The sequence below is a fragment of the Schistocerca serialis genome, chromosome 6, assembly GCF_023864345.2.
Source record: "Schistocerca serialis cubense isolate TAMUIC-IGC-003099 chromosome 6, iqSchSeri2.2, whole genome shotgun sequence".
NCBI classification, from domain to species: domain Eukaryota; kingdom Metazoa; phylum Arthropoda; class Insecta; order Orthoptera; family Acrididae; genus Schistocerca; species Schistocerca serialis.
The window spans coordinates 496396457-496408738 of record NC_064643.1 but is presented as its reverse complement, the minus strand read 5'-3'; positions in this window follow the sequence as shown (position 1 = coordinate 496408738).

The window sequence follows — 12282 nt, the reverse complement described above, 5'->3', positions numbered from 1 at the left end:
TGTAAAATACATAAAATAAATTCCTGTACACAATGTAAGTAGGATAAAAGAAAGCAATATGCAATGCTGACAGTAGGACCTATACTTTTGACACGTGAGTGGAACCACATACATGTCAAGTTACACGGATTTAATTTATACAGTACATTCACAACACACGTTTTCAGAATGACAACCAACACAACTTTCCTATAAAATACATGCATTATCTTGAAAAGTTTATGTACAATTTGCAAATACTGGCTGAATTACTTTGATGAGCAGTCAATTAGCAGATAATTCCCATGAAGTCAAATAGCAAAATTTATACTTTCTGTTCAGTTAAACACCATACTATATTTTCATCTAAGGTGGATTATCACATGTGGAGTTTATGGTTAGATAATGGTAAGCCACATTGAGTAAATTTTACACGAGAGACATTTGAAATTCACAAAATCCCATAAATCAGGTGATGAACATAAGAGACACATTTATTGTATTATAAGATGATACATACATTAGTATTATAAGATACAACACACATTCATAATAAACAGAATTTTTTAATTACTGCACTTAGCAAAAAGCAATATAAAGTACAGGGAATGCATATAATTTTGTGGTTTGTCATTGTACATCACCAAAGTTTCAGTGGCAACATTTGGCTTCACTGATCACAATTCCTGTCAATCTCAGCCTAATCTAAGACACCGCCGTCAATTAGTTCTGGTTCATTAACCTGCTCTTCGGCCTTGTATTGAGTCAGGGATAGATAATACCCATGACACACAGCAGATATGATGGGAAGCAAGTCCATGACATCAGACTGTTTATGATGCTGTATGGGAATAGATCTGTGATATTTTGATGTTAAGGTTGCAATCCAAGATGTTATTATTGGACAGCCATGCTTTTTGACATTATTTCACAGAAGTCTCCATGAACAGTGTGCTTCAGGAAAGCTGAATCAGGATTTGCAGCCAAAAATTTGAACACGGTAGCTTCTGAAAAAGTTATAGGATTTCAATCTGTTACTGTATTTATTTTTGTTATATGTTGAAAGGGCACCTTACTGAACACTAGGAAATGTTCCTTATTCATAACTGTCACAGCAAATTTCTCTTCTACTTTGCATTTCTTGATAATATCAACCCACTCAGTGGGCAAGAAAACTTGGCTCACATGGCGCCTTTTGCGTTTCTCAATGGATGCAAAATCTCTTATCTGATGGGAGTTGGGTGTGACCAGGTATCAAAAATCTCTGTTCTATTTCTTTGAATTTGTCACCATGTACTAGTGATGACCACATGCACATAATTGTACAGCTCTTATTTTGTCCAGCACAGTAATCTGAATAGCATATTATTCTGGAAGCACTGCTATTTGTCTGGAGAAATATGTGTAAGCAGCTACATATCTCACCACTACCATGTTTTGCAACATCTTCATTCCACATTTACATGTGTTCGATGCCCATTCCACAATCATGTGTACCCACATTGTACACCAGAGTTTTCACTTGTAACAAGCTGAACCAGCACTACGTTTTGGAACAGGGAGCACTTGCTGCAAGTCAACTGAGATGACCTTGATGCTGGAATCAGTTTTGGCTCTGGCAATATTTGCTGTCATAGGAGCCTGCTTTGCCTCTGCTTTCTGGTAATATAGTTCTATTTTCTTCTGCAGGTCATCAACTTTTTGTTGCTCATTGGGTAGGTTGCAACATTTAATCTCAGTATCAAGCTCATCGCATACTTTACAAATGTCGGCAAGTGCCATCTTGAAACCTATGTTGTATTCTGTGCAGAAAATCCATCTGTACTTATCTTCTGTAACAATGCAAATTATCTTTTCCCCTCAGTAGGATAGATAATGATCCGGGTATAAAGAACTGATTGTCATCTCACAGTCAAAATAAAACTTTCTGGGATTCTTTTGCCTGCGGTAGTGACTTTGGTAAGTGGTTTTGATTTATATTTGCTCTTGAACATCTTCTATCACTTCAGGTGGATATTTCCAGTGATTTTTAGGGTATCCTTTTTGATTTTTCTCTACAAATTCTTTACCACTAGCAACTTGCTGTACAATGTTTTCCACTCTTCCTCTTCATTTGTATAGTCCATGAACAGAGAGAAATGCCTTCTTGTAGATGTTGATGACTTGAATCTTGACAGAGCATGTAGCAGTGACCTTTTGAGAAGACTGCTACTTTTTTTTTGTTTGGTAGGAGCTTTTGGAGATACCATTGAGCTACATGAAGAGATGTAGTTGTTTTGAGCATCAAAATTCCCTAAGTCCCAGAAGCCATGGAACGTTGAGGAAGCTGCTTCTCCTCTCTTTGTGATGCATTTTAATTGCAGTCACGTGGAGGTCCCATTTCTCTGGCAGCTACTTTCCTTTTGGTTGCATCGCTTGTATACTCTTGACACTTAAAAATAGAAATAATGCTCATGCTACAATTTGTTTATGAAAAAAACTTGTTACTTACAAAATAATATTAATGTAATATTATTCTCTGCTGGCTCTCCAAAATAACAATACTAATAATTGGTATTATTCAAGAAAATTGTATCATTTTTCTAATATTCTTTGATTCTGTTTAATAGCTATGAGTTAGTACATACTTGATTACACCAGTGTTTACATTTAGAGCTTTTACTCAACTCCAGCGTCTGCTGCCAGCATCCATGCCTTCCATCCTTAGAAGGAGAAATAGGCACCTAAAGTCTCCCTCCTTACAGAAGACAAAAAGAATGCAAAAATTACTAACAGCATGAGCCTATGTATCTAAGCTGAACAATACTGCAATCTAACTGCTGTGTGGTGGCAAGCCACAATAATCCCTAGAAAATACAGAAATTTAACAGCTATATAATGACAAGCCACAATAACCCCTCTAGCGGTCACCTAGTGATGCCCACCCTAAGTATCACAATTTTATATGGTTAACGGCCTCCATATAAATATCTTAGAAAATGTCCCAGAGTAATTATTAATATTTAAAGTGTTTTGCACTGTTGGGGAAAGCCACTTTGGCACAAGATATAATATGGCATGTATGTAATTACAATTTGTGATGCTCTGATGATGATGAGATGATGATGATGGTGAAGAGATATCACATGTATCTGACTGATAATCCTCATCTGCAACACTATTAGAGCATGAAGATTCACTCTCAAAATCATCTGCTCCCCTATCAGTTCCACAATGCATTTTCTAATCCAAGCAAGTCACACTGTTTATTCTGCAAGTCAACATCTTTGCTGTGGCTTACCATACTAAAGAAAAGAAATGGTGTGCTGTGTCTTGGGGCAATACAAAATAACAGATCATGTGCTGCTTTCTTTTGGTTTCTTCAAATGCTACTTCCACCAGTTGCTTGCCATCCTCTAGCAGATATGAAAAACATAAAAATCTCCATTTTGCTCATTCTGTGATTTACCATTATCTAGCGCCAAGCACCTCAATAACTGTAGCCAACTGCAGGACAACACATACGGTACATTGAAGTATCATTGCCAGTGGTGTTAGTGTTCCAAGATGACAATATCTGCTCTGCCAACAGTATTGCAGTCTGTTTGTTGTGTGCAAACACAACATAATTGTAATCCAAGGCAACAGCTGATCCAACTAGCAATGGGAAAATACACCATGTGATCAAAAGTATCCAGACACCCCCAAAAACATATTTTTTTCATATTAGGTGCATTGTTCCGCCAACTACTTTGAGATACTCCATATCAGCGGCCTCAGTAGTCATTAGACATCATAAGACAGCAGAATGGGGAGCTCCTCAGAACTCACAGACTTTGTATGTGGTCAGATGATTGGGTGTTACTTGCATCATATGTCTGTATGCGAGATTTCCACACTCCTACACATCTGTAAGTCCACTGTTTCCGTTGTAATTGTGAAGGGGAAGCATGAAGGGACACATACAGTACAAAAGTGCACAGGCCGACCTTGTCTGTTGACTGACAGAGACCACCGACAGTTGAAGAGGGTCGTAATATGTAATAGGCAGACATCTATCCATACCATACACAGGAATTCCAAACTGCATCAGGATCCACTGCAAGTACTATGACAGTTAGGTGGGAGATGAGAAAACTTTGATTTCATGGTCGAGTGGCTGCTCATAAGCCACATGTCAAGCCAGTAAATGCCAAACGATGCCATTGTTGGTGTAAGAAGCAAAAACATTGGACAACTATACAGTGGTGTTATGGTGTGGTTGTGTTTTTCATGGAGGGGGCTTGTACCCCTTGTTGTTTTGCGTGGCACTATCACAGCATAGGCCTACATTGATGTTTTAAGCACCTCCTTGCTTCCCACTGTTGAAGAGTAATTCGAGGATGGTGATTGCATCTTTCAACATGATCGAGCACCTGTTCATAATGCACAGCCTATGTCTGAGTGGTTACATGACAACAACACCCCTGTAATGGACTGGCCTGCACAGAGTCCTGACCTGAATCCTATAGAAAACCTTTGGAATGTTTTGGAAAGTCAACTTTTTGCCAGGCCTCGCCGACTGATATCGATACCTCTCCTCAGTTCAGCACTTCGTGAAGAATGGGCTGCCATTCCCCAAGATACCCAGCACCTGACTGAATATATGCCTTCAAGAGTGGAAGCTGTCATCAAGGCTAAGGGTGGGCCAACATCATATTGAATTCCAGCATTACTGATGGAGGGCACCATGAGCTTGTAAGTCATTTTCAGTCAGCTGTCCGAATACTTTTGATCACGTAGTGTATGATCCAATGTAAATATTTTAGACACTTGATCGCTGGTCTCACTGTTAGTATCAGCTTTGGTTAGTTCATAGAAGTCTATAGTAGATGTACTTTCCATTATGTAGTATTTCATACTGTGTCACACTAGCACACAGCTTCTCATAATTAAAGTCCACTATTTGTAATGAATAAATATAAATTTAAGTTCGTTGTTCATAAAAGAAATACCAGTACTTCATTTCTATAGATTCAAAAACACATGTTGCTGCATAAGCATCTCTTGTACTGAATCAGATACTGACATTGTTTTTATTATGATATTTGACTGTGTTGCCAGTACCTACATAGGGCATATTATGAATTAATATGTGCATGGTGCATTTATATATTCACTAATGTCCAACCAGAGCATGACATAGTTGACATCAGTCACTCAAATTTCAACAGCAAATAGGCTGCAACTATTCACTGCCCACATTGCAAAATATCATATGTGAAACTGTTAACTAAGTAGATAGCAAGGGAAGTTCCGAATAACATACTATAAACTCAAAAATACATTTGCATATATTCTGAAAATCCCTTAATGAAAATAACCAATATGAGTTGCTAGAACTAATTATTGACTGCTCATTGTTTATGAATAATTTCAGAATATTTTTGCAACCTAGTACTACAATAAACTGTATAAGTAGTGATTCATACTGTCACTAAACACATTTAGAAACAAGAAGTGCAATTCAATTTAGTGATGTTACTAAAGTTCCATTGATAAGTATATTGATAATAATTCATTGTTTGTGTGTACATGAACACTATGAGCAACAAAAACATTAGCAGAAATAATACCACTTTCTGTATAATGCAATTTATTTACAGTTCAGCACTGTCTAGGTACTTACACAGGCTCTGACACCTGTTGACTACCTCATGTCCAGGCGACATAACCAGCTCTGGCGACAATGCCTCAAATAAAATTATGAGACCTAGCATGCAACGTAAATCTTCAGATATTTTGTAAGGTAGGATGACAGTGTGCTCACACATGTATCTCTCATTGTGTTGGCCAAAGACAAGTGTGTTGACTTCTTTGGCATATTTTGTCTCCTCCATTGTCATATCTCCTTCTCCTTCTCCTTCTCCTTCTTCTTCTTCTTCTTCTTCCTCCATCTCCTTTTCTTGTGCCTTTGTCCTGCTTTGGAACAGGGTCAGCATGGTTTTTACAGATCTGGCAAAGTTAATTTGAGTGGTGACCAAACTCCCTTCCTATCGCTACCCTGTTACCCTCTGGGATGAAATATATGAACCCTAACTGTCTCTGTGTAGTGTTATTCATGTGGAAGTGAGCAGAAGTTTCCTGAATTTTACTGAGATGTACTGAGGTTGGACTTGAGTACCAACCCAGTATTCACCTAGTACCATGTGGTAAACCATCAAAAACCACATTCAGGACAGCTGCCTCTGACCCTCGTTGTTAATCCATCCAGCAGATCTATTCCGGGGCTGGTACACCCCCTCATCCTGGAACTGCCGCTTTAACATGCACGGCAATCAGGGTGGGTCCTCCTCCACCGTCATGTAGAATCATGTTCTGGGCAATTTATCTAAAGTAAACAATTATTCAGAGGAGGGGAGCAATAAGAATATTGTATAAATTAGATAATCACACATCTCTCAGAGATGTCTTCAAGGATGTTGAAATCCTGCACTCACGTATCATACCTGCTAATAAAATTTAAAACAGTTTGAGCTGAGCTCTTAGTTGTGTAATCAAAATACAAGGCAAGAAAATAATTTTCATGTAGGCTTCCTCCTCCTTATGTTTTCACATATTTAAAAAAAATGCAGTGCCTGAAAGGCAGCAGAATGGCAGCTAGACCAAATAAGTTTTCTATAAAGTATTCAGAGTACAAAAGATACATCACAGAACGGGAATTGGTTTGAACATTTGCCGGAAATGTTATGTAGACTCATGAGTTATAATGTAAGCTCACATGGAGAGCCACAAGGCATTGCAGACATTGACAGTGACCTTACATGGTCACACAAGACACCACAGGGCAGAGCCCAGAAGAGCCAATGTGGAATGGGCAGCATGGCCTACCACACAGAGTATAGGTGAAGGCAGTAGCACCTGAAGGTAGAGTTTGGTACAAACAGCAGTCCAGGAGGGTAGTTTGTGTAGGTCAGGCCCAGGCCCTGGACTTGGAGCATTCACTCTGGCTCTGCTCACACTTGTAGTCAGTATCTCCCTCCCTGGCATTTTGCAATCAGGATTAGTGTACTTTCACTAAATAAGCAACTAAAGATTGTTGTTATTCAAGTCTTGTTTTTGTTCGATTACTTCTCAACCGAGTTCCATAACTATCTCCATGTTAGCTGGCTGGATGGAGCTTCCACAGCCTCCAATGTCATTGAGCTCATATACTGCTCATGTGATGTGACAGTCTGGCATTTAGAGTGGAATTATGAACTGGTGGAGATGCCCCTATCTAACATAATGCAGCGATGTGGGAATTCTTCCCAGTTCAAAAGACAATTACAAGTGTACCTCAATAGGAACTGTTTGTACAAATTGTCTGAACATCTAGATTCAAGGATTGAAATGTTCAGTTAGCCACAAAGCAAGCAGTGGTCTTCCTCATAAAGTTACATGACAAGCAGCAGTGTGTTGTAAACAGATCTTGGATGTTACAGGGGCATTTAACTATTTTCTTTGAAAACTATTTAGCTATAGACAAGAGATAAATAGGAGCTGCTGAATATAACTGAGGGAGGGGCAGCTGTTTCTACAGTACCAGCTTTTCTTTTAACTTACTCACTTACATTTAGCTGACATAAATAGAAATAGTATCGACCAGTGCAGCAGTAGTTTACGTTTAATACAGTGTTTGTGTCAACTTTTTATGAGCTGCTTTTCTTGTATTACTGTTTACCTTGACTCATTTTGCATCTCTGAAGGGTCTCCCTCTTGATGGGATCTGCTGAACATTATGAATAGATGAACTATGTTCAGTTTTACATGGCAGAGTGAAAGATTCATCCAATCAAATGACTTTCAACAACTGCTCCACAATGCAGGTTAACATATTCAGCACCACGTTTTCCTGTTACAGGCATTTCCATCACTGATGAGAGCTTTTTAAATCCCATCTTGGCCTGGAATTTCCAGTTTATGGAACACCCATCATGTTTCGGTGTTGATAGGGTTTGCAAGTGTGCCATTCAATTCTGTAACAACTTTTGGATCTATCATCCTCTTATTTTTTGTCACAGTTCTCTTCAATTACCGTTTGTCATAATCACTCAACACACACTTTTGTCCACTTGGTGACTTAGCAGGTGATGCTTCTCTGCTTTCCCTGTATGCATTATAAATCTTTGATTTTTTGACTGTAAACGCCATACACTTTGGCTCTCATGGTTATTGAAGTATTCACTATATGGGCATGAACAGTTTACCCATCTTTGAATTCATTTAGCTCCAAAATGATGCACTCACAACTGCACTGACCATGACTGACACTTACAACATACTGAAGACATTGTACAGGTGCTGCTCATGATTGAGTCATGATGGAGTCATTGCAGAATCTGCTTCAAATTCTTCACCCAGTAAACAAAAGGACCCATCTATCTTTGAACTGGATATTTTTCAGTATTTTTATACATCAGTGTAGTTGTGAGAACTCTGTAAATTTACCAGTTTTTGTTATGAGTATACCATTTTCTTTCCATAGTATGTTGCAGTTGAAAAACTGAAAAATTTGAATAATGTAACATGCTAAGCAGGCAAGGCATTTATAGTTGATACAAATGAACAGGCATTAAGAAGTGAAATAATATTCTAACACCATAACCTGACATCAGCTACTGGATCTTAAAACTATATCTCAATACCAGAAGCTGACATCCACTGTCATGTTATAGCATTATACTATTGTTTCAGTGCTGAACATTTATTTATTTGTGTCATCTACCACTATCTTGCCTGCTTAGCATATTATCCTGTTACAATTTTCCAATTCCAACTTGAAACGGGGAAGCAAAAAAAATAAAAAAATAAAAAAAATAAAAAATAAAAAATAAAAATAAAAAAATTCAAGTATGAAGAAAATCAAATGCTTCACACTATGAAAGCTGTAAATTGGATGCCCATAGCAAGTGCCATTAAACAGTACAAAGTTCACAGAACTACTCTGATAAATAAAAAATCTTGAAAATATTCAGTTCAACACTAGATAGGTCTTTCCCATACACTGAGCAAAAAAATGTGAAACTTTGTTTGTTAAGTGGATCTGGGAGTGTCAAAAGAATAGATTTCCTATTAGTAGATGTCCACAAAATAGTTGAAGCTGGGTAGTCCACTCAAAGATGGGAAACCTGTCAAGTAGTGGATAGACTTGTTTTTGTAATGACGACCAAACAGTACAAAATGAATTCCAGCAACAATGACTCCATAAAAATGCAGTGTTACTGATGACAGTCCAAGGAACGAGTACACATCATAAGAGCTTACTTAGTATATCGTGAAAAGAAGGATATACTGCTACCACTGGAATGTACAAAAATAGTAAAAATACATTTTTCTTTTATTTGTGTGAATGTATTTACACATAAATAAGTAAACCATTTTCAGAACGAAGCTTTCTTTCTTTTTTGCTCATTCCCCCACTTCCTCATTGGAGAAATAACAAGTCAGGCTTATAAATTACTTTAAATACAATGTATGGAACCTACATGTGTTTCATACTACATTTGTTGTGTATTTTGCTAAATAATACAGACAATACTTGGTTTCCTTAAAGACTAGTACAGTGATAACAGAGCTCATTAACACAGCTCTGTATCAGGCAATTTATTTCAATTTTGCTGTAACATAGCAATGTTTGGAGCCATTTGTTCTTTGATGTAAAATGGTGATGTATGGTGCAAAGTGTCATATATTCTTTAGTGTGCAACAGCATAAGTTAGCGTTACCAGCAGAAGATGATGCACATTTTGTACATGGTCAATTTTTTACACTTTTTCTGTAACTAGCCATCTATGAAGCAATATGTTACAGTTTTCTGTAGTGTGGGGCATTTTCTTACAGTTTGGTTGTAACATGTCAATATGTACAGGGAATTTGGTTATAATGTGTCTGTAACATGGTGATGTACACAGTATTTTGTTGCAAAAAAATGTATGGTGTAATTTGTTACAACTTTGTGTAATAATTGTAATGTATGGGGCAGTTTTTCACAATTTTGAAATGTGCGGATGAAAGGGATGAAAGGGATTATTTGCTACAGTTTTGCAGTAACTTAGTTTTGTATGGGGTGAAGTGTCATCAATTTGCGACAGTATAATTTATCTTGCAGAGCAAAATGTCTGTCGTTTTCTGCTGACAATTAATACCTAGCATGGAGTCACTGTAATATTTGGCTGACTTTGACAAGCAATTGAAAGCGAGTTGTTGGAAGTGTGGCAACCATCGACCGCAAGTAACTGCCACCTATGAAGGACAGAGTAAACAGTTTTTGGGGACTCGTTGTTCCTTGGTTTGGTCTGGTGGACTTCGGTTGCAGTGTGCATGTTGTGAATTTTTCTAATGTTTTTTTGTGTTTTGTGTAATTATACGAACTTAATAAAAGTCCCTGATTGTAATTGGTTGGAGTTTTCAGTGCATGGTCAGTCGCTACATCCAATAACAGTAGTACCATGTGTGTTTTGAATTCGAAATCTTCACTTATTTTGATAAATAATTTTAGATTGGTGCAAATATCATATTTTAGAGATAATTAAAATTTTTCTCTGTGTAGAACCATCATTGTCTTGGGGTCTTTTGTGTGTTTACATTTTATATTTGGAGTATTACAAAGTTGTCCTTGCATATTACAAAAATATGTATTTTAAGTGATACAACACATTTAATATCTTGTCAAAGTGCATTGTGCTAACAGTTTGTGCTAAAATGTTGGAAAATGTAACATAGGTGGATCAGTTTGCTACTTCAGTTGGTTACAGATCAAACGTATAATGTAATAATACAAAAAGCAATATTAGTCACTCAGTAGTGTTATTTATTATTTCTTTGATACATTATCTTCTTCCCCTCTGTAATGATACTTGGTCAGTTCATTTTTGTATTTCCAATAACACAGTCTCATTTAAACCTATGAGGAACTGACAAATATCACTGCATTGCTTGCTGAATGTGTTTTGTCATATTGCAGAACAGTTTAGATCTGGAAATGTCTTGTTGGCAGTTAATTTGATGGCCCATATTCATGCACAAGTTATATATTAATTGCACTCTTCCAGTAGCTGATAGTCGTAAAACAGTATTGTAGACTGCCTGTTTGTTTGTGACAACCATCACTGCTTGCTTGCTTAAAATTGTATTTAACCAAGATGTGATTTGTACATTTATAAGCTTGGTCAGGTTCGTTTTTGTACATAGCCTCATTTAGGCCCAAAGTGAAGTGTCAGCTGCCTGCTTAGCATGTTACTTTTAACCACATGCATTTTATACTATTATAGAGCAATTTAAACATGGTAACAGCACTGGGGCACTTAATTTTGCAGTCCATAGTCAAGTTTTAGGCTTTAATTTTGATGGATATTTTAGATGGGGAAATAGCATTGTGACACTTGAAGTAAGCATTAAGTTTAGGCATTAATTTCGATAGATATTTTAGTCAGGGAAACAGCATTGTGACACTTGAGATAAAGATTGTGTTTGTGTTTTTGGAGATGGGGGGGGGGGATGTTTATGTATTTTTTTGGAGACATAACAATGTTATCATTAATTTCTGTCTTCTTTTGTATTATTTAGCCATGGAAATAACATTATGACTTGGCAAGCATCACAAATTTTATAGAATGAAAATATAGAAAATTTAGACGTGGAAATATTTCATTCGGGTCCATTGTGCCTTACATCACTTGCAGTATAGCAGTCGAACTAAGCTCTTTCACAAATGCTTCTTAATTTGTAAGTTAGATCATTAGTCCCAAGTTATACAAGAATGTCAGCACGTTTACATGTTACTGATAAATAATTCAATGCTTTTGAATATGGTGCAAAATTAAGAAGGTTCAGATAATTTTGAAGATTGTCAATATGGTAGCTCTGAGATGACATGTGATTGGATATTTTGCTTTAATGGCTGGTAAAAAATTGGGATGTAATTGGCTGTTTTATTTTAAAGGCCAGTATTTGCAATTCCCATCACCATTCTAAGTGATATCACCAATGTAAAATGAGTGGGCCAATCACCATAGCCATTCTACTTTTGAAAAAGGGCAGACAGTTATGGCATGATGCATGTGAATGATCATCTTGGTAATGGCAAAGCTGGTCAACTGTTTGAATGCTAATTTTGTGAGCATCTATGGAGAGTGACTGAAAGACAGTGAAAACTGAAGTAGGCAACAAGGTGTTGGATATCCATACATCATCACAGAATTTGAAAGTTGGAGACTTACCCACTCTATAAAGCAGGATAGGTGGTGACATGTGTCAGATCCAATGACGCTGATGCAAACACAAGTGTTTTGGGGCACACCATTC